This window comes from Acinonyx jubatus, chromosome A2 (assembly GCF_027475565.1).
Source record: "Acinonyx jubatus isolate Ajub_Pintada_27869175 chromosome A2, VMU_Ajub_asm_v1.0, whole genome shotgun sequence".
NCBI classification, from domain to species: domain Eukaryota; kingdom Metazoa; phylum Chordata; class Mammalia; order Carnivora; family Felidae; genus Acinonyx; species Acinonyx jubatus.
Window position 1 is genome coordinate 84957715 of NC_069383.1, and position 24085 is coordinate 84981799.

At 37.2% G+C, this 24085-nt stretch overlaps 1 protein-coding gene and 1 pseudogene across 14 annotated transcripts in view; both read left to right on the forward strand.

Moving 5' to 3' along the window:
- The window catches only part of MAGI2 (membrane associated guanylate kinase, WW and PDZ domain containing 2), a 1320050-nt gene that overhangs the window by 894121 nt on the left and 401844 nt on the right, over positions 1 to 24085 (forward strand). The window lies entirely within an intron of this gene.
- The window catches only part of LOC106972711 (protein Wnt-2b-B-like), a 50416-nt pseudogene continuing 47630 nt past the window's right edge, over positions 21300 to 24085 (forward strand).

The following is a 24085-nucleotide window of genomic DNA, read 5'->3' on the forward strand; positions in this document are numbered from 1 at the left end:
CTCTTAGATGTGGCAACAAACTTTCAATATTAAAAAATGCCTTGAAGGTTTTTTTTTATCATGATATCTGATATATTGTAAAATCCTGCATCCACGGTTCCTTAGATCAAGAAATTTATCTCAAAATAATGATACATTTTCCATTGTCTCTATTTTTAGTGCATTCATCCTACTACTTGTTTTAATGCTCTATTCATCTTTGGCCACTAGCATTCTTCATTTCTGTAACTTAACTTTTTCATACTGGTTTTTGTCTGATAAGCGTAGTCTTCTTCCTAGACTTACAGCAAAGAATGAGCAAAGGGACACAGGAAGAAATTTGTGAGTGAGAAAAGATGATGAATCCATGGAAATCATGTCATCAAAGCCCAACAATATGTCATTCATTTGGGTAAATTTTTAAAAAAAAATTGAGTGTTAAATAAAATTATACGATGAATACTCCACCCACACTGCACCATAAATTCATAGATTTGATTTAAACCAAATATGTTCACACAAGCAAAAGTCTCTCAGGCAAAATAATTAGACTGTTCTATGGACTTGTGCCACAGGGATTTCTTTCGTCACAAATTTGGATCACAGGTGCTTGGGAATCAGGTTCAAACCATACGTCACATTACAATCATTTATTTTTACATTATAATCATTTAAATTTTGTTTCCTTTTTTATTATTTTGCTTCAGTGAGATTTTGAAAAGCTCTAAATCCAAAAGTAGGAAAAATCTTTGTTTTAGGGTGTACCAACAACATAAAATTATTATGTTACATAATCTAAACTGGTTAATTCATAAATTAAAGATACATAAACACAAAATATGAAAACGTATTTTAAAAATTGAATAACTATTATTCTTCCAACCAAGAGGAATAGATTACATAACATAGAAAAAGTGTCTTGGTATCTAATTTTTTTTAAGGTCTCCTCTCTCACTTACACTATTCACCCAAATGTAAACCAACAGGGAAACAAATCCTCTCTTAGAATGGTGTTCACTTACAAAGCCATTTGAAGAGTTAACAACAATTTCTTTTTTGACCTACCACAACTAATATGCCAACCTCCTCACAAAGAGTAAATACTCAACTATGTATTGAATGTAGGAATGATAAATAGCTAAATGGACAGACATGTAGCATGAAAGATGGGTGAAAGATGGGTAGAAGAGATAGAAAAATTGAATGGGGGATGACAAGAGGAAAGGTACACAGAAAGGTTGTTACAATGAAAAGAGACAAAGAAAGCAAGAAAAATAAAGAAGTAGAAGGGTAGATTGCCGTGTGTGTGTGTGTGTGTGTGTGTGTGTGTGTGCGCGCACGTGCGTGCATGCACGCTTACAGGCACCATGCATATCATGTGTTGGCAATTTAAATGACAGTATTTGGGACACCAGTATATATCATTAACAATATAAAAATCTCTTTAAATTAGAATTTTGAAAATAACTAACCATCAGTTTGAAACGACACACTTTGTGAACCAGGATTTTTGTTTTCATCTGGATGTAATAAATATGTGTTTAAGTAGAGAATTCTTTTTCTAATTGCTAAGTCTGAGGGAGAAGTTGTGAAGCTACACAGCAGTTGTGCTCACACACTCTGATTCTATCACATGCCAGTAAACTTTTTCACTGGCCAACCAACTCTCAGACAACTATAGGATTACTTCTGGGCATGTCTGAGTACTTTGTTTGGAAGAATAAGTGTACTCACATGGTGCCATATCAAAATGATTGGTAAAGTGAATGGCAGCTGGGTTAGCTATCAAATACTTATGTTGTGTTGTCTCTGTGAAAATAGAGAATTTAGACAAAGTTAGATGTCCTGGGGAGCAACCTAATGGATGACCATTGGTGAAAAGTAATTCATTGTTTACAAAATCTGTAGCAGGCCTTATTTCTGCATTCACCAAGATGGCTGAGGCTATTTTAAACACTGATTTGTGTTCAATGTCCTTCTATGTTTATCTTGTCAGCTTAAAGAAATGTAAAGCATTCACCTTTTCAGAATCTAAAGGTCATTCTGAAATGCCATAGGGAATTTGAAAGCCCTGAATTGTCTTAAAATTCTTGCTTATTCTTTGAAAGATTAGCTTTAAAATAGTTGTATACAGCATGGCTGAAAAACATTTGAGTAAGAGAAAATATATATGTGAAAATAAAGTGTTCAATTACGTCTTATGGGATTCATTGCACACTTAATTAAAGTAATCTTTATCTCTACCTCTCACAGTGCTCACTTAACAGGAAAATAGAGGAATATCAAATTAGCGGAATATGTCTCATATCAGTATATTTTACACAATGTGTCAGTTAGAAGTAATTGAAAACACCTTTGCTCTTAAGAGGTTTTAAATATTTGGCCTCTGCATTTATAATTAAAGACTTCATTTTTAGAACCCTTGTAGATGTGACTAAAAAGGGAAATGAGCCATAACTGCTAATACTACCCATTGCTCAGGACTACCTGCTCACCAGAGTTTATGCAGAGTGCAACTAGGTAATCACAAGAAAGCAAAGATTTTGAATTTAATTGGTTTTCCTCCCTCTGCAGGTTACTACACAACTCCTAATGAAATGCTTTATATTGATCAAGTTCAAAAATTGCCTTGCCATAGCTCAAAGATTTTAATTATCAATGTGGTACATATATTTAAAACATGGAAGATTGGTAGAAGTGGAAAAGCAGTTTCTATTTTTACTTATAAAATATAAAAAGATTCTTGGGGTGCCTGGGTTGCTCAGTCAGTTAAGAGCTTACTCTTGGAGCTCAGGTCATGATCTCATAGTTTGTAAGTTTGAGCCCCATGTCAGGCTCTGCACTGATGGTGTGGAGCCGGCTTGGGATTCTCTCTCTGTCTCTGTCTCTCTCTCTTTGCCCCCCCAAAATAAATGAACTTTTAACAAGTTTATTTCTTTAACAAAAGAAGCTTTAAAAAAATATAAAAAGTCTTCATTATAATTCATATGTAAAAAATGCATACTTTGCATGTTCTTTAATCAAACTGGATATCTATAACCATCAATAGTTTCTAAATTAAAGACAGGATTATAATCTAAATTCTCTTATATTTGAACTTTTACTTTTTTCCCTCTGAATACAGAAAACCAGAAAAAAGAATGAATCATTGATCCTAACAGTTTCTTTTCTACTTCTCAGAAAAACAGAAAAACATAACACTGACAAATAAACAGATTGCTTCCCAAAAGATATAAAAACATAAATACAAATATATATTTATATACAAGTAAATATATATATATATATATGTATATATGTATGTATGTATATACACACACACACACTGAACAGGAGAAGATTTGCCTTTTACCTTTATTATTACTCAGTTTTTCCTATTGAACAATGGAAAATGGAAAAGGAGAGAGATGTAGATAGATGTGGATATGTTTATACATATACACAAACACTATATATGCATCCATACACACAAACACACATATAAAAACATGTGCATAGATTATATATATACAATGGAGTATTACTCGGCAATCAAAAAGAATGAAATCTTGCCATTTGCAGCAACATGGATGGAACTAGAGAGTATTATGCTAAGCGAAATAAGTCAGTCAGAGAAAGACAAATATCATAAGATTTCACTCATATGGGAAGTTTAGTAAACACAACAGATGAACATAGAGAAAGGGAAGGAAAAATAAGATAAAGACAGAGAGGGAGGGACACGTGGGTGGCTCAGTTAAGCATCCAACTTCAACTCAGGTCATAATCTCACAGCTTATGGGTTTGAGACCCATGCACTGACAGCTCAGAGCCTCAAGCCTGCTTTGGATTCCCTCTCTCTCTCTCTCTCTCTCTCTCTGTCCCTCTACCCACTTGTGTTCTCTCTCTCTCTCTCTCTCTCTCTCTCTCTCTCTCTTTCAAAAATAAATAAATAGACTTAAAAAAAAACAGGGAGGGAGGCAAACCATAAGAGACTGAAATACAGAGAACAAACTAAGGGTGGAGGGGAGGTAGGTGGGAAGATGGGCTAAATGGGTGATGGACATTAAGGACGGCACTTGTTGGGATGAGCACTGGGTGTTATATGGATGAATATAACATAAATATGTATAATATATATGAATATAATATAAATGAATTGGTTTCAGGGTTCTACTCTTGAAACCAATGGTACAGTGTATGTTAACTAACTTGAATTTCAATAGACTTTTTAAAAACCACATACATAGAAATACACATATTCTTCAGAATAAAGAGGGCATTTGTAAAGCACTGCTTCCCACTCATTTTGACAATAACAGCAATTAGTAACTTTACTTTGTGATTGTTCTTCATGCCTGTTTTGTTGAAAATATTAGTACATCATGTTTATAAGAAGGATGTAAGATGTTTGGTCCAAATTTATTCTTTCATTCTTTTAAAGCTATATGTAAATTATAAAATTAACATTGCCGAATATGAAAATATTTCAACTCAGTTTGGTCATACTGTTCAAGGCTTTGGAGATTAATGGATATACTTGTACAAAAATCTTTTTCAAAATATGATGTATTGAAAAGAATATTTAGGCTTTAGAGATACAGAAGTGGACTTGATTACCAACTCTTATACAATGTTATAGGCCATATTTTAATTTATTTTTTATTTAAAAAAAATTTTTTAATCTTTATTTATTTTTGAGAGAGAGACTGTGTGAGCAGGGGAGGAGCAGAGAGAGAGGGAGACACAGAATCCGAAGCAGGCTCCAGGCTCTGAGCCATCAGCACAGAGCCTGATGCGGGGCTCGAACTCATGAACCGTGAGATCATGACCTGAGCCGAAGTCAGACGCTCAACCGACTGAGCCACCCAAGTGCCCCCTTAATTTATTTTTTAAAAAGTGATTATTTTTACCTTGAATGGTTGTCGTGAGGATTAAGTGAGATGCCATATAAAACATGTAGTATACTCTCTGATCCCTCTGTAGAGTCTGGACAGTGTGGTCTTTTTCTCCCCTTTTTATTATTATTCTTATTAAAAGAACATGGACTATCCTATTTTAAGGGCATATCGTGTGTCCAAAAGTCTACATATATCACTACATATATCACGCAATCCTCACAAAAACCCAATAAGTAGATATTATCGTCGCAATTTAGAAGGTAATGAAACAGACTTAAGGGATGAAATGTCTTGTTCGAGCATCGATCAGCTAGTAAATGGTAGAGTCTAGATTTGAATGTAGGAGAATCTGACTTCTTAATCTAATTCTGGAAGCTGGAGAGTTTGATTCCAAAAGCATCCTCACCGTGGTAAGTGAGTAAATTTGGAGGATCTAAGAGAGTTTGGGAGGGAAGGTTGTGTCAGAAGCTGTCAGAGCCAACCATTTGCCAATGGCCAGTCATAACTGAGTAGTTTGTTAACACCTAAAGAAGGCAGGGCTGGTAGGCTGAAAGGAACTCTTCGGGAAGTCCCCAGGCACAGTGAACTGAGAGGAAAAATGCTGTCCATTGCAGTTCACAGGGAACTCTGGGAGCTGCTCGGAAAGGCAATAATCTTCTAATTCTAGAAATCTAATCTCCAAGAAAACATTTGCATTAACCTGTAGATTAGTTCTAAATTTATGTCTCTTGCAAATGCATTCATGCTCATGTTGGTTGATATCTGCTGCAGGAAAAAGTGAACCATCTCCTTTTTTTCAGAGCACTGCAAAAAGGTCATTCGGCAAGCAAATGGCCCATCCTCATGTTTTAAGCATTTGTCTGCCTCATTCATACCCTCTGCCAGACTCCCTTCCCATTTCTTCCTATCTGTGAACTTCTCATCTTTAAAACCCAGTCTGAATATTTAATCCTTCTGGAAGATTTCTCTGGTTTGTTTACACCCCTACCTTTATGAAGTCCATCATACTCCCCTCTCTGAGACTTATATAGTTTGTACATCTTTCCAGTGGTACAATTACCACACCTTTTCACAAGTCTCTTTGTGCTAGCATATAGTAGATGTTCAATAAATGTTTGTTGAATGTTGATTAGATAGTGAAATCCCTGAAAATAGAGACTGAGTCTCAGTAGTCTCACTGTTAGCAATGCCAGGCACTGTGCTTAGCTCAGAATATATGCTCAGTAATTGTTTTTTTAAATAACCAAATGAATGCCGACTGTGACAGACTCTGAGAAATACCACTCTCTCCAGTTTATTGGAGATTGAAGGCTTCTTAAACAGAATTAGAGTTGCCATCTTAAAAGGACATTTAGGGAGCACCTGCATGGCTCAGTCAGCTAAGCATCCAACTCTTGGCTTTGGCTCAGGTTGTGCTCTCAGGGTTTGTGAACTTGAACCCAGTGTTGCATTGGGATTCTCTATGTTGCTGTCTCTCTCTGTCTCTCTCTCTTTCTCTCAACCTTAAAAATAAATAAACTTAAAAAAATGAACATGTTAAAAAAAAGGACATTTAGGGGAGATGGGAGATGGAATAGAAGTGACCAGGGGCTGTGGGAGGGGGGAAATGGGGAGATGTTGGTCAGGGGTACAAAGGTTCAGTTATGCAAGATGAATACGTTCTAAAGATCACATGTACAACAATGTGACTATAGTAAAGAATATTGTATTATATACTTGAAATTTACTGAGAAGGTAGATCTTAAGTGTTATCACAAAAAAAATGTAAAAGAAAGAAAAAATGATAACTATGTAGGGTGAGGAATATGTTAATTACCTTGATTATAGTGAATATTAATATCTATTATATATATTAATCATTTATAATTGTTAATTATACCTCAATAAAGCTGGGAAAAAATAATGTTTGAAGGAGATGCAAAGTGGAATCTGTCCCAGGATTTATAGAACAGCACAAATTTGTAAAAAGCCTCAAAGTTCAGCATAAGCTGAACTGACAACAAATGTCATATCATCAAACATCTCTTTGTATTATGTATAAAGAGAGACTGAGCACCCCTGGTAAGGGGTAAAATAGAGAACAGAACTGTGTGACTTCTGGATTGTTACATCTTCTCCTTTAAGACGAACTATCTTCCAAGGGAAAAAGACTAGGGAAAAAGTGTATCACATAGAAGAAATTAAAACTAAAGTTGTCCAAGTGAGTGTGTTAGTCTCACGGTTACAAAGGTGGCCTGAGAACTTTAATAATATTTCTAGTGGGTCTCCTTAAAGTAGTTCAAGCTTCCAGACCAAGATGCCAGAAGTAATTACAGTGGAGGAATATGAGAAATATTGCCAGAGTCCAGCTCCAGCAGGTCCAGGGGTTCCCAAAGGATGAATGGCGTCGGCGAAAAAGTGAAAAAAAAAAAAAAAAAAAAAAAAAAAAAGAAAGAAAGAAAGAAAATGGACACAGACAACAGCAGTGTGTTGAACTGGCTGCTTTATTGTGGCAAATGTCACATTATATTTGTTAGCAATTTTCTTGTAGCATACATCATCTATGTTTTCTGCCATTATCTAATTCTAAAAATGTCCCTATGTGTAATCACCCTTTAAGGAATAACGTGGTTATTTTCTCATAACGTTCCCTCCTGCCCTTTGCTTATTGATTAATTTCTTCATATTATTTTCATTATTTTCATTATGTATCTACGTGTATCTATAATCTATAAAGCATTTGCTTTGTTGTTTTCATGAAAGGTCATCTATCTCTCAACACCTCAGGTGGAACAGTTACAGGGACATGACCTCTTAGTTGTTTCCCTGAACCATTTGTGGTTTGAGGAACAAAAGTGTTTGCCTCAGTCCGAGGTGCCAGGAGGGGGCAAGAGGGCCTTAGGGACCCATGTCTTATGCATTCTCAGAGAGATAACACACCTAGGAACTAATGAACCATTCTGTACCTTAACCGACTAGGTTCAGTCTTCATCTGGAACGCCTCCTGGGAGCCAAGTGGGCCTAGGGTTGGAGTAACTTGTGCCCATAGATACACTCCTTTGTTGCCAGAGTGGGGCTTTCAAATCCATTTTTCCTTCCTTGGCTGAAAAATATGTGGGGCTATCCTTCCTTTGGGTAGAGGAGTCTTTATAGGGGGTGGCAAGGGCTAGGTGTAGGGCCGCAGAATTTCCTTGCAGAACCTTATTTCTTTCCCAATGGTTCTTTTCCCAGGGGGCCTGTCGAGGGCAATTCCCCAACAGACAATTCACCAGGTACTTTTATTAAGGCCAAATTACATAAAAGCGGGAGGACAAGAAGCTCCACTGGGCCGCCCTGCAGTCCTGATCCGTCCACCACCCAAGCCCTGCCATCAGCTGGTAGGATAGCTCAGCTTCCAGCAGAATATTACTGTTTTCTAAAAGACCAAAGGAGCAGGTTTTATACATGAAAAGTAGGTAGACTTACTATCAAATTTTAAAGGGAAAAAACAAACAAGAAAAAAAAATTAAGCTTATTTAAGATTATTTTTAAGCACTTAGAAAAGCATGTGGGGCTTCTTACAAGCCAGAATGACATCACTAAAAATAAGGAATACCAATTATTTTTCAGTAGGACCACCAGATTATGGCAAGAGAATACTAATAATACCACTTTTATTAAATTAACAGCTATGTGCCAGACTCCATGTTCAGCACAATATGTTTTAATTTTCTTTTTCTTTTTTTTTTTTTAAATTTAACGTTTATTCATTTTTTGAGAGGCAGAGTGACACACACAGTATGAGCAGGGGAGGGGCAGAGAGAGGGAGACACAGAATCGGAAGCAGGCTCCAGGCTCTGAGCTGTCAGCACAGAGCCCGACGCGGGGCTCGAACTCACGGACCGTGAGATCATGACCTGAGCCAAAGTCGGACGGTTAAATGACTGAGCCACCCAGGTGCCCCTGTTTTAATTTTCATGAAGACAGTAACATAATCTCTCAGACTATCTTAGTATAAGGTAGTTGAAAAAATTACCTAAAGACTTGATAGTCTGCAGGGAAAGGTTCTTTTGCTATCCACATTGTCATATTGCATTAGTATTAGAAGCAAGGTATGCTGATGGTAGTAGTAAGTGGCTCAAAGCAGGGAATTGTAACTAATTGGATAAAATGACAAAATCAGTGTTTCCCAACCATTCAGTGTGAAACTACTAAGAGATCAGTATTTTAACAGATCAATATAAATTTCTGAATTCAGAGGGGTTTTTTTTAACTTTTATTAATACACTTTGGTTTGAGGAAGACTATTAAGTTTGTAGAAAAATTGATAAGAATGTGCAGAGTTCCATATACCCACCTCACGGTCCACACCACCAACACACACACTTTCTCCTTTTAGTAACATCTTGCATTAGTGGGGTACATTTGTTGCAATTGATGAACTGTTATTGTCACATTATTATTAACTCAAATCTCTAGTTTCCATTAGGGCTCGCTCTTTGTGTTGTGTAGTTCTGTGGGTTTTGATAAATGCATAATGCCACGTATGTGCCATTACAGCAGCATACAGATTAGTTTCACTGCCCTAAAGATCCCCTTGTCCACCTATTCACCCCTTGTCCCTAGCAACCACTCATCTTTTCACTGTCTCTATAGGTTTGCCTTTTCCAGAATGTCATTACTCTTGGAGTCATGCAGTATATAACCTTTTCAGGCTGGTTTCTTTCACTTAGTGGTATGCCTTTACAGTTCCTTTATGTCTTTTTGTGTCTTGACAACTAATTTCTTTTTTTTATTTCTGAATAATGTTCAAGTTTAAGGAGATACCACAGTTTATCTATTCACTTATTGAAGGATATCTTAGTTTCTTCCAGATTTGGGCAATTATGAATGCAGCTGCTGTAAACATTTGTGTGCAGGTTTCTGCATGGACATAAGTTCTCAACTCATTTAGATAAACACTTAGGAGTAGGATTGCAGAATTGAGTGATAATACTGTATTCAGCTTTATATGACACTGCCAACCTGCTTTCCAAAATGGTTGTATAATTTTGCAGTTTTACCAACAATGACTGAGTTGTTTTTACTCCACATCTTTACCAGCAGGTGATGTTGTCAGTATTCTGGATTTTGACCATTCTAATAGGCGTGTAGTAGTACTGAAATCTGTTTTTATTTTATTTTTAATTTTTTTTAACATTTATTTATTTTTGAGAGAGAGAGAGAGACAGAGCATGAACGGGGGAGGGGCAAAGAGAGAGGGAGATGCAGAATCGGAAGCAGGCTCCAGGCTCTGAGCCATCAGCCCAGAGCCTGACGCGGGGCTCGAACTCACGGACCACTAGATCGTGACCTGAGCTGAAGTCGGATGCTCAACCGACTGAGCCACCCAGGCGCCCCTGAAATCTGTTTTTAAAATCAATTTCACATGTAGTGAAAGGAGGAGATTTGCTTAAGAAATGGTTGAAACAGAAAAAAATATAATCCTTGGTTGATTCTGTGAATCATACAGTCAATATATAGAGTTTTATGCACTTGCTAAAAACAAATGAAAACAAATACCTTGCATGTTATTGAGATGTGTTAGTTGTACCAGCTGTCTGTTCGTGTGAAATAATAGTCACATTATGCTCTGAAGGTCAGGGCACGTGTGGGGTATGGTGGACAGGTCAGCTTGGGGCACACGGTATACTGACAGCTTGGACATCTTCAACCAGGATGCAGATATGATGTCAGTCGATAAGCTGTCAAAGTGGGGCACCTGGGTGGCTCTGTTGGTCAAGCTTCTGACTTCAGCTCAGGTCATGATCTCACAGTTCGTGAGTTTGAGCCCCACATCAGGCTGTGCATTGACAGCTTGGAACCTGGAGCCTGCTTTGGGTTCTGTGTCTCCTTCTCTCTCTGCCCCCCCCTCCACTCATTCTGTCTCTCTGTCTCTCTCTCTCTCTCTCTCTCTCTCTCTCTCTCTGAAAAATAAATAAACATTAAAATATTTTAAAAACAGTAAAAGGGAAGAGCAGAAGAAGGAGAAATACCAAAATTCTACCAAAATATTTGAGCAAATGTCATGCTAAAGGAATTGCATTTTTGTGAGTTTCCAGATTCCTAAGAAAAGGTTTCCCTACTGTCAGATAGAAAATGGGGATAATTCTACTAGTCCCCAGAGATTTTTTTTGGTAGATTATATGAAATAATGTCTATAGAGGGCTTAGCATATTGCCTGACACATGATAAATGTTCATCACTGCATCAGATACGCAGATCCAGAGGTCAGGAGAGAGATCCTGGCTGGGAAGCATGTGAGCGATGCCTGAAGTGAAGTATTATTTAGACCAGTTGACTAGCTCACCAGGGATGCATATAGAGCAAAAGAGAAGAGGACCAAGACCGCGTCTGAGAAGAACAGGAGGAAGAGTAACTAGCCAAGGACACTACTGCAAGAAAGAAATGAACAGATAGAGTTTTTGTGGTTCTTGGCTTCAGGTATGTATCTGAAGCCAAGAGCCTGGGGAAACAGTAATTTCTTTATATAGATTTGCTTCAAATCCTTTCTCTCCTTTTAGTCCTGAAGAAAGAGTCCCTCATAAAAGAGTCGATCATTAGTGAGATTGTATGGCATTAATGAAGTATTTCAGCTTCTCCATCTGTGTATTCGCATTGCACCTGGTACCTGGGCGCTCATCTGCTGCACGTGTAAGGAAAGGTTTACATGTGTTCATGATGCAAAGGAGATCCGGCAGATTTCTGTCTAGCTGTCTGGATGGGCAGTCAGGAGAACACTGTGACATTGTAAGATTACCCATTCAAAACTAAAGTAAAACCTTAGAGACTACAAAGAACAGAGGAAAGAGGCTATAAACATTCAGCTGACAGTAAACATGACATATTTCTATTACAAGTAAAAAGAATACTTTTAAAATATATTTATTGAGTTTTCATGTTGAAAACAAATGTTTTTTTAAAAGAAACGCAGTCAGTGAGGGGTGCCTGGGTGGCTCAGTCGGTTAAGCGTCCGACTTCGGCTCAGGTCATGATCTCACAGTCTGTGAGTTCAAGCCCCACATCGGGCTCTGTGCTGACAGCTCAGAGCCTGGAGCCTGCTTCGGATTCTGTGTCTCCCTCTCTCTCTCACCCTCCCCCATTCATGCTCTGTCTCTTTCTGTCTCAAAAATAAATAAACATTTTTTAAAAATTAAAAAAAAAAGAAGAAACCCAGTCAGATATTGATATGCAATGGGATTGAAATCATGACCTTATTTTCTAAAATTTAGAAATATGCTAACAAACAATGCAAATGTTTACATTTGAATGTTCACATTGGATTTATATGATTTGGGGGTTGATCTTCAGTAACTTTAGTACTGATTTAAAAGTCACTTTCAAATTACTAGATACTTTTATACTGTTTTTCTGGTGCCTGGCACTCTGGCACATGTGTTTAAACTAAATTTTTCTCCATATGTCCTTAAAGGGTGATTGCTTTCCTTGTTGTGCATACAGTTAAGTATTCAATGAAAGATTATATCTTCCTTACCAATTAATCAGATAACTACTTATTTGGCGGTTTTCCCAGAAAAAAAATACATTTTTTATAGTTCAACACTGTGGGTTTCACATTTTCAATTGCTTACTTGAGGACTTTTCAAATCATTAGCACACAGGTAGTAAGTACAATGTTTTAATCCCAGAAATAAACAACAACAGACACATCAAAAGCATACTTTTAATATTATTGATGATACCCTTTATTCATTCTGTGCTTTATAGTTTTCAAAGCTCTGAAGATGTGTGTGACTCTTACTATCCAGATCGTGACTATTATCATCAAAATCAGAGAGACAATGCCACTTCCTGGTTGCAGATATGGGCTTTGGAATCATATAGAACTGGAATTGCTCCCTGATTCTCCAACTTAGTTTGTGATCTTATTTAATATTCTAAGTCTCAGTTTCTTCATTTTTAATAATACCTCATAGAGTTGCTGTTAAGGAGTAAACAAGTTAGTACAGGGTCCACACTCAGCACAGTGCCTGGCACAGATCGATACTAAACAATGTTAGTTTTCATGATCATCCTCAACATTAACAGGTTATGACGATATTGTTATATCAACAACCCTAAAGATTCACCCAGATGTTGGATCTTGGAAATGAAGCAAAACTCTTAAGATCATTAATTATGCAAACATTTAAAAAATTCCTTTTAAGTAATCTCTATACTCAACACTGGGCTTGAACTCATGACCCCAAGATCAGGAGTTGCATGCTCTACTGACTGAGCCAGCCAGACACCGCCAAATATTTTTAAATGCCCTATACTTCCCAAGCACATATCCTAAGGGTACATTCATTAGTCTAATAACAGTGCTCCTCAGCAAAAGCCCAAATATTGTGGGAAGCTTTGCAGCACATCCCCCTCTTGATGATTCACAGTGTGCATCAGTGTATTAAAAGCGCTGATTCAGGAAAGAAACTTTACCATCAACATTGCCAAAAAGTACCTCATTCACACAGCACATATTCTATGCCAGATGGTTCTGAGGTTTTTACACAGAAATTAATGTGATCCTCACAATATACCTGTAAGGCAGATACCATCCTCATCCCCATTTTACAGATTAGGAAACAGGCTAGAGCATACCCAAGACCTCTCAAGTACTTAAGAGGCAATCTCAGGATTAGAATCCATACAGTCAGGATAGGAGCTGCTATCCTAACACTCCACGTGGTACCTCTGTCTTCCTCCAGGACTTTTAGGAATTAAGTAGTTTCATGCTCAAGGCCCACCTTTGGAAACTGTAAACTCCTTCAGGGACTGACACTGCATTATTTTAATGCACTCAATAAATGTTTAAGTCAGTTCTAAAACAGTTCCTTTTTTAAATTTCCCTCTGAACATTTCCCATTCTGAACATTAGGAGGAACCCCTTCATTCTGATGCAATGTTAGAAATCTATGTTCTTTAGGCCAGTAAGCCCCGCAGAAAATTTCTGAAGCTGCACACATTCAGATGCGAAGGACAGGAAGGCCACAAAAAAATAGGTACTTATTCTGCACAGAGTCAATATTTAACACTGGGACACTTCCATGTCATTTGGTAGGAGCTAAAGTAACGGAGAGAAGTCCACCAAAGCGATGAGTTCACTGCAACTCTGAATGGGTCGCATGTGGCTAGCGCATGAAGAAACACTTCTGGAAATGACCTTGACATCAACATTTCACCACTGCTACTCACCACCGAAAGAATTACTTTTTGTCTTTTACTTACTTGTCTTAATCTATCACTATGTGAAAATCATATCACTATTGATCAAGGTACAACAATCAGAGCATGAAGCTCCAGGCCCCTGCTCATCTCACTATTGCCTGAACCTACCCCTAAGCCAGACCAGGTGGTGAATGAATAAATGAATAACGGATGGATGAATGGCCACCCATGGCGGAAAACACAGTAGGTGGGAAGTTGGAATGACCTTAGTTCTAGTCCCAGCGGCATCACTAATCACTTTGTCACCTTGTAGAAATTACTCCCCTTTCAACTCTATTTGCCATCTGTGCCAACAAAAGTGACAAAAAGTACAAGGGAAAAAAATTGGAGAAAATGAGAAATGTTCCTGTTGCTCATAAGTTAATAAAGACCTGTTTTAATCACATAGACACAATCTCTCTAAGAATGTTTTTTTTTTTTTAAACTTACACAGGCCTCAGCATCCTGTCTGAAAAACACTTTCATCACAATGAAGCATGTGCTTTGTACATGCTGTATCCAACTTAGTCATCTCATTAATGAAAGCAAAATTAGAGAACATTTATTTCAGTTGATTAAATGATCCCTAAATGGGGCAATTTCAAGATATGATTAACTTTTCATCTTTTATATTTCTAACTAGACATTCTTCTTCCCCCTTATTCATACCCTGAGGGTATGCAAAGGTTATAAATAAAATAATATTTCCTAAAATGTTTTGCATTTTAATGAATTCCCAAAATTGAACTACCAAAAAGTCTTTAATATTGTTTAAATCACTTGAATATTATGCATCAGTATTTTGTATTATTCATGAAAATGCAGTCTTCTTGATAGTACAGTTTGATAACACAAGAGGAGCAAATGATAAGATATTGTGAAGATATTATGAAGAAAGTCATGGAAAAGGTAAAATTAGGTGATAATCTCACATTCTTCCAAAGAAAATTTTCCACTAACTTATATACATAATACATTTCTGAATGAATCATATATGTCCATAATTATTCAAGAAAGGTATGAAGATTCATTATTTGTGGTAGCTACTATAAGCATAATCTCCCAATTCAGTGTTACTATGAGAGAGATTTTAAGCGTGAAGAAAATACAGTTTTAGATTAAATAAAATCGCAAGTGAAAAAGTTACTTTTAATTCTCTTCGGATTACCTGATTATACCAAACTTCAAGTATGAAAATTTTGGTTTGGTGATAGTATGTCTATATCACATTTTAAACACACACCAATGGCTGTTTTTAGCAAATGGACCCCTTCATTTTAATGTAGTATCAGAAATGTATATTCTTTAGGCTAATAAGCTCCTCAAAAGATTTCTGAGGTCACATAGATTTGGATATGAAGAACAGAAAGGTTCCCAAATAGGAACCTTATTAGGTACTTATTATAATAGTAAGTACCTCAATAGGTACTTATTAGGCATAAAATCAGTATTTAACACTGGAACTTTCCCAAGGTGCAAGTAAAAACTAATACAAGAGAGATCCCACTGAGAACTTTCAGAAGATAATGGGATCTAGTCAAAATAGAATGAGATTGTTTTATCTCCATTCTATTTATATTTACTATTATTTTCTATTTATGTTGGGGCAAGCTGGTTTTCTTTATATGCAGTGGCACAAAGTTTCTAGCTTACATTTTTTAACCTTAATTGTGCGTCAATTTAAGGAAAAATATTAAGTAAACAAAAGCACTGATGTGCCAAAATTTCTGGCAGTGGTGTATTAATGACCAAAGTTTGGGAACTATTGTTCTTTTAAGTTCAAACATACAATCTCTTTTCTAACTCCTGACATTTGTCTCCATAGTTGCTTATCAGTATCGTTAGCCATGAAAGCAGCCTGTCAATGATAGTGATGGGAAGAAGTGCTAAGGTAGCAGAATGAAATTACAGGATTGTGAAAAGGATTGAAAGAGAACATTTGTGTCTGATAGCTTCCATTTATCACAGAGTTGAGTGACTGTTTTAAAGTTGTATCAGATGCCAGATGTTTGACCTAAACACCAGGATTATAGGTGCTGACCCACTCACTGCCCCACTTGGTCAAAAATCCATGTACAACTTTTAACTCCCCAAAACTTAACTGCTAATGGCACACTGTGACCAGCCTCAATAAATCAACAGTCGATTAACATATATTTTGTATGTTATATTATTATATACTGTATTCTTACAAGAAAGTAAGCTAAAGAAAAGAATATGTTATGAAAAAAATCATAAAGAAGAGAAAATACATTTACAGTATTGTCCTGTATTTATCAAAAAAAATCCACGTGTAAGTGGACCCATGAAGTTCAAACCCGTGCTGTTCAAGGGTCACTTGTATATTTACCTACTGAGCCACTCACACTGTTAAATGGCATGGTAAAAGATTTTCTTCTACAAGAAATTGTGTGTTATTTTTTTTTTAATTTTTTTTCAACGTTTTTTATTTATTTTTGGGACAGAGAGAGACGGAGCATGAGCGGGGGAGGGGCAGAGAGAGAGGGAGATACAGAATCGGAAACAGGGTCCAGGCTCTGAGCCATCAGCCCAGAGCCTGACGCGGGGCTCGAACTCACGGACCGCGAGATCGTGACCTGGCCGAAGTCGGACGCTTAACCGACTGCGCCACCCAGGCGCCCCAAGAAATTGTGTGTTATTTTATTCAATCACTGACTCTTTGATAAGGCTCATCTTTAGTTATCTTGTCCTAACTTCTCGCGTGTTTAATCTTAGCATTGTATATCATCAGCAATTTGCTAGCAGACGTGAGTATGGGTATCTGTGTGTATCTTACTATGCACATATAAACACATACAAAAATATATACACACACATGCACACATATTTAAGTTACTGTTTGAAATATGAAGCATGGGGCTAACATAACAGTCTTGTTTTGAGCACCAGGGTTTATGCTAGAACAGGGTTTTTGAAATGTCACCTTGTTTTTGAAAGCTACATCAGACTATGTCAAGATCTATTTGAATGTGGGTCTGCATGATGGGAGTGTTAGCCATGGAGTTTAGAATGGTAAATTAAGTTTAGACTTGGTACATTCTTGCTCAGATTAGCTTATTTTCCAGATGCCTATTGGTAAATCAGGTGCCCTTGCTGCATTCTTTCAGCTAACATGTATCAGTGTTATTAACACCAAATATTGTCCTCTATTTGAACATATAGACAATGTCTCTATGGGGAGTGCCACAATCTTTCCAGAATCATTTGGATGACAAATTTGTTGTAACTGATCAACTGTCATCCACATAGGATAATCAAAATGACTGAGTCTTCTGAGAGACTGCCAAGTGTGCTTTCTGTAAAAGGGCCACAGTTGATTGGTTTGACCTGAAATTAGGTACAAAAGTCACAATCTAGATGGGTTTTGTAACTCTTCTGCTGATGAGTATATAGTCACAGCCCGGTTGTTTCATGCTTATGAGCATAATTGGGACACCTAAAATAAGACGAAAGTGCTGCAGCCCTATTTCAAGTGTGAACTCTGGGAAAACTAAAAACTTAGTATTTCTAGTTCATGTGTGAGTATATAATGAGCCTTGCTAAAGTGGCATTTCATAAAGAGTGCTGCTTCTCTGCTTGCCCACTCTGAGCATCAGAGCTGTGCTGCAGGACCCATCTGGCATAGGTCTTAATTGGTAACAAAATCTGGAAGCATTGTTTCATTGGTACTTCAGGAAGACAACAAAAAGACGGAGCTGATGATGTATCTATTTTGCTTTGAGGTAAGTCCTAGCTATTTGCATCAGTAATTTCCTGGTATTAGGTCTCGTTCCTTTTCTTGAAGAACCACTGAATCCCTTAAGTCAGCTACACTCCTCTGTTCCATTCAGATTCCTCAATTTTATATGTTCATCCAGGATCAGGATCTGTTGATTTTTTTGAGAGTCCCACATCATATTTATCCCAGTTGAAATTAGTCAATTCTCTCATAGAAAATTTTAAACATTTTAAGAATTCAGTGTCGAGAGCGTCTGCTTAAGTGTGCCTGAGTAAAAATATTTTTACTTCACCGTCCTCCCTCAAAGCCCATTAAAAATCACCATAAATAAATATATACAAAGGAGAACAGTATCATCATCTGAAAGAAGCCAAACCTATAGAATCTTTTTAGTTTTGAAAATTTAGAAAAACATTTTTTTTATTTTTAGATTTAACTCTTTATTCCTATTGTAAAATTGTTGTTGTATGTAGTTTGAACTGAAGTGAGGAACTGCACACAAATTTTAAAGTATATCTTGCAGCTGATGTTCTTGCCCTTATATCTCTTTTCAGATACAAACACACATTTTTGTGTGCTTTCATTTCATGATAATAAGGTATATATTTTCCAAATTTTACTTCATCTATTTGTGTAACATCATATCTTAGAAGCATGACTCGTAAACTGAATGTTATGGGATATTTTTCAACCCACCCAAAATTACTGACAACTGGATGTGAGGGTGATCTGGCTATGACATCTGTCACCCCACTGATCACCAAGGTTGATTCAAGTGATGTGGCTGGCTTGGCGGGTGTCTCCTTCCTCCCTCACCCCTCCATGTACGTCCTTCCTGCTGCTACATGCTTGGTCAGAGAGGACGACCTTCCCTAACAGAGGAAGGGCCATTCTTTTTCAAGGGTATACAAGTAGCTGTTCTCGCCTACTAGAACCTCCATGCAAGGTCTCAAGGTCTATTTGTAGGAGAACGTAGGGTGGTCAAGCCTACAGCACTTTAGACACATCCAAATGAGGTGCTGCACGTGACAGTCTACCTTTCAAAACACACACACACACACAAAACGAAAACAAAAAACAAAAAAACCTGACTACTAACTGAAACCTTTATTCTGTATTTATTACATGTGATAGCTGGCATATTTGGGTTTAAATGCATCTTCCGTTTTTGTGCTTATCTTTGCTTGGCTCTGTTTCACATACTTGCCTTTAAGAGTGTATATAGCTTATTTGCACTCTAAACTGCTTTCTGTTGGGACAAAAACATGACTTTTTAAAAAATGTTTACTTATTTTAAGAGAGAGGGCACGTGAGCAGGGGAAGGGCAGAGAGAGAGGGAGAGAGAGAATCCCAAGCACTGACAGTGCAGAGCCCCACATGGGGCTCCACCTCATGAACCATGAGGTCATGACCTGAGCCGAAATCAAGAGTCCAATACTTAACCGACAGAGCTACCCAGGCACCCTGAAAACATGATTCTTAAAAAAAAATTTTTTTAAATACATATTAGAGGGGAGCCTGGGTGGCTCAGTCAGTTGAGGGTCCAACTTCAGCTCAGGTCATGATCTCATGGTTAGTGAGCTAAGCCCCACATTGGGCTCTGTGCTGATAGCTCAGAGCCTGGAGCCTGCTTCAGATTCTGTATCTCCCTCTCTCTCTGTCCCTCCCCCACTCCCTCTCTCTCTCTCTTTCTCTCTCTCTCAGAAATAAATAAACATTAAAATTTTACAAAATAAAAATACATATTAGAGTTCAAAGAAAAATTAAAAGACGAAGACCAAAAAACATGAAATAGAAACTGGCAGGGGTTGAGAAAGAAAGAGACAAGAAAAAAAGTATTAAGTATATAAAAGTTACATTAAAAGCAACAAAAAGAGCATAAACATGATTTTTAAAAATCAAGAAACAGAGAAGATAGGCATGAAGAAAGAAATACCTTAAAGAAATATTTTAAAAGAGTATACAGAAAATGATATATATGAGAGAGAAAAGGTAAACCTCACATATGCATAATTGATGTTTCTAAAGAACAAAATGTATTAATAAATAAAATAGTAGGAAACTCTCCTGAAATTATCAAGTGTGAGTTTATAAATGGATCTGGGTCTCGGAAAATATGGGATTGTCAGAAAAGCTGATGTAAAATAATCAACATCAAAGTGAATCCTGATAAGTTACTATAATTTTCAAAAATATACAATCATGTATACATCTAAGGCTTTTTTTAAAAAGCATTTTATGTGTAAGGAATAAATGCAAGTGAGCCTTATACTTTTTGGTAGCAATGCTCAATATCAGAAGTTAGATAATGTCTACTAAATTCTGAGGTAAAGAACGTTTGAGCCAAGAATTTCACAGTCAGCTCAAGGTATTTTATAAGTATGTATGGAAAATTTAAGCCAACCAATAGACATTCTCTAGCAAGCAGGTATGTAGCACATGGGTCCCTTCTTTAAAAATCTGACATGGTTATCATCACCAATAAATGTCACCTTTGTGTGAATTATGGTGAAAAAACAGTATGTAAACATAATTCTTGATAATTTGAACATTTTGAAATCAAATAAAAATTCTGAGTAGAGGAGGGCACGTGGTCTGATGTGTGCTTTCAAAGCACTTAAGAGGTTTTTTATGGCTAACGCAGTGAAGGATTTGAGTAAGGTAGAAGCTACTAACGTAACCAAAGGTCAGGTCAGCCTGGGCTTGAAATCACATTAAGGGAATTTAGACATTTTCCTAAGAGCAGTGGGAAGCCACTGTAAGACTCCAAACTGGGCTTCTATATTTTCTGGGGAAACAGAGGTATGTTTCTGGGCTGAGAGTGATGAGGGAAATGATGGGGCCAGAGGTGGGAGGAAAAAAAGAGGTTTAGAGTACTTGTATGAAGAATAATCGGGAAAGCTTACTAAAGAAACTGTAAAGATGTAGCACTTGCCCAGAACCATTCTGTGCTGGTGCTGCTCATGGCTTCAGCCCTTCCCTTCTGGAGGCTGAAAATGGCTTCACCTAGGAGATTAAGCCTTTACTCCCCTAGCCTCACCCTCACTCCTGGGTGGGAGGCAGCAGCCCACATCTATGATTGACTAGCCTGGGAGTTCAAAAAGCCTGCCCCAGACCTTCCACTTACAATGACAGCGTTGTATAGCTTTTTGTTTCCCCTTCTGCCCTATCCTGCTTTTCTCACTCCCATTTTCCTGAGAGCACTGTCTCAACAAATCCTGGGCAAGAATTCCTGTCATGGGAATTGCTTCAAGGAATCCCAACCCAACATAGAGTTTTCAGGGCAGTTTTAAGAACCAAGTTGATGTTCGATACCACAAACATATAGTGGTCTTAGTCTGTGCAACTGTGATTTTTCACCAGTGTTAAGGATGGGTCACCAGGGGTAGATCTAAAGATTAAACATTTAGATTGATCCATGGTTGTGAATTCTGCCACCTGAGTGGGATAGAATGACCATGGAGTAAAAGCAGATTTATGAAAGAGAAGTTTACATGATGGGCTCTGACAGCCAGGCTGGATCGGGAAAAATGTGCAGCCAGGATGACAATGAGAGCAGAAGGGAAGATGAAGGAGAGAATGACCGTGGTCACTAATAATTTTGTAAAGTATATATATACACGCATAATACTATATATGATATACTATACATACATATACACAGTAAGATATGTGTGTATGTAAATTGAGGAAGAGCCAGAAAAATAGAATAGTAGAAAGACTGAAGTTAAAATCTTAAGAGATAGACGCTACATATCAAGTAAATTGCATAAGGAATATTAACAGAACAATTTTTAATTCCTTATTTAACCAGGTTTTGTTTGGGGCGTCACTAGTCCCCAATACAATAATGCTGATAAGTTCATCTTATGAATCTAAATCTTTAGGCCAATGAAACATTTATCCTTAATGAGAAATATAATTACATAACAAGTGTTACTTCCTCTTTCTGTCCAGCCATAGCAACAGGAAAAGACTGTTGGGTATGAGTTTGGATTTCTTCCCCCTCTAGAGAAGGGATTCTTAACATGTGGCCTCAGGCCCATTGGTGAATGTGAGGATCCTACTGATAGACTAAGAAGGGATCCAGAATTGAAAGTCTTTGTTTCTTTAGTTTTCACTTATGATTTAAGGCTCCATATGGAGAGCTAACTAAATGTGTTATTAATGATTACGTAGTTCCTAAACTAACATTTGCACCCATTTGCCAATGATTTTCATTCAGTGTTCTGACTGCAGCTCAGCACTGGAACAGAAAGGTATAATTTGAAGTTCCCTGGGAAGACAGGAGCTAGAATAGTAGGTGAGCTGCAGTTTTTAATCCCACCTAAATGTCCTTAGTCAAAAACATTCAAGAGGCTGCATTCAAAGTATAGCTCAAGTAAATAGCGTCTCCATTCAGTGCTATCTCCAATAGTATCCAATTTTATTTCAAAATAAAAAGCAGATCTCCCCTGAAGAATCTTCTCTTCCCATCACTAGCCCTTCTATGTGCATCTATGTGCACCTCCTAAGGAAAGGATGAGAAGAACAGCGTGTCACATTCTCTGTTTGGTCAAACTGAAGGGCAGGGCACTAACTTTGAGACATCCTTGATGTCTCTACTCCAAAGCTGGTTCAAATTCACTCAATTTTTTTTTGAAAGCATAGTCCTAGTATGCAGATTAGTTAAAAACATAGATAGAAATTATTGGATGTTTTAGAAATCCCAGTGTGGTTATTATGACAGATGAATAAAGAGTAGAAGATTCAGGTGATTTGTATCTAGAAAAGAGGAAAATTAGTGACATGGCTTTAATAATACAGGATTAGTTATAATAGAAGAATAATCAAAGAATAATGGAGGAATGAGTCCACTAGATTTCATTCACTCAGAAAATACATATGGTGGGCTTATTATACTACAGCACTGTTCTAGAGACTAGGAATATAAGAGTGAAACAAAAAAAAATTGGACTGTGCTCTTGTGATGCTTATAGGCAAGAAGAAAAACCAGGTGTGCCAACCTGGAAGCAGGATCTTGAACTTCAGATACTGATTACTGCTGTTGCAAGCCCAAGACAGAGCCCCGCTCCTCCAGTACTACCCCCACCTGTTATTGTCAAATGTAAATCTTATCACTGCCTTCTTATCTTTATTCATCTGTCATAATAAGCCCACAAGGATTTTGGAAATGTTCTCAAAAATGTTCTTCCCAAACACATTTTACAGAGCTCAAGTGACTAATCTATTTTCGTTAACATAGCCCTGCTTAGTAGTTTCCTAAAGTTGCATAAAGTGAGAATTTGTCATGAAGAAGGGAGATGCAGGGTCATACACCCACTCTATAGTAACTGAAAATAGGATGCAAACCATGTATTGTCCTTAAATGTCAAGTCAAGTGACAGACCATATGAAATCCATTTGGCTCGTTTAAAATGTGCTTTCAAATAAAAGAAGCAAAACAAATTGTATCTCAACTAACTTACTTTTTCCTGAATGAAAAAAAAAAACCTACCCTTTCTAATCTCCTATTGTAGACAGGAACAAACAGGTTTGCATCAATAACTTCCGTGTGTTTATTATGTATGTTCAAAAACAGTGAGTACCAAATCAAACAGTTTAATGCCCAATTATGTTAAACATCCCCCCTCTGGATTTTTTTTCCAAAATAAATCTAACTAAATATTGATAAACAGCACAAAGCATATCAATAATTTGTTGTCTGAGCTTGTTATTTTGGGGATTAAAATCACAGCTGAGAGAGCAAATAAATATTACAAGTTACACTGCATCATATTTGCTAAACTTCCTAAATTATTAGCAAATCCACTGGGTAAAGGCAACGGCAAAGCACAATATGTTTCCCATGCAAATCTGAAATCCACTTACCAGGCATAACAGGGTGTAGATGAGATTTCAAATATATGATTACAGGAGAATTATTGATTCACCGTTTTCATTTCCAAACAAGGTCATTCTAAGGATTACCTTGTAGGTTTACCCAAAATGAAATAAGAGAAGAATATATCAGGTTTTTTTATTAATCATTTCTGTGTGTACTGATTTGGAGGTCAGTTTAACCAGTTTGTACCAAGAAGATGATTGGTGTGAGCCACATAGATAGAACCCATCCTCAAATGAAATGCAGTCAAATAGGGAGTATATGAAGTTAGTGCTGGAAACTCTCCACCTAGAGGAATGAAGGTTCCTGTAGCAGTGTGAGAGCTGGGGGTGGTGGAGAGAAGGTGTTTGGATAGGGAAGGGGAGCAGGAGTCCTGCTTCTGTGAACTGAATTGGGCCT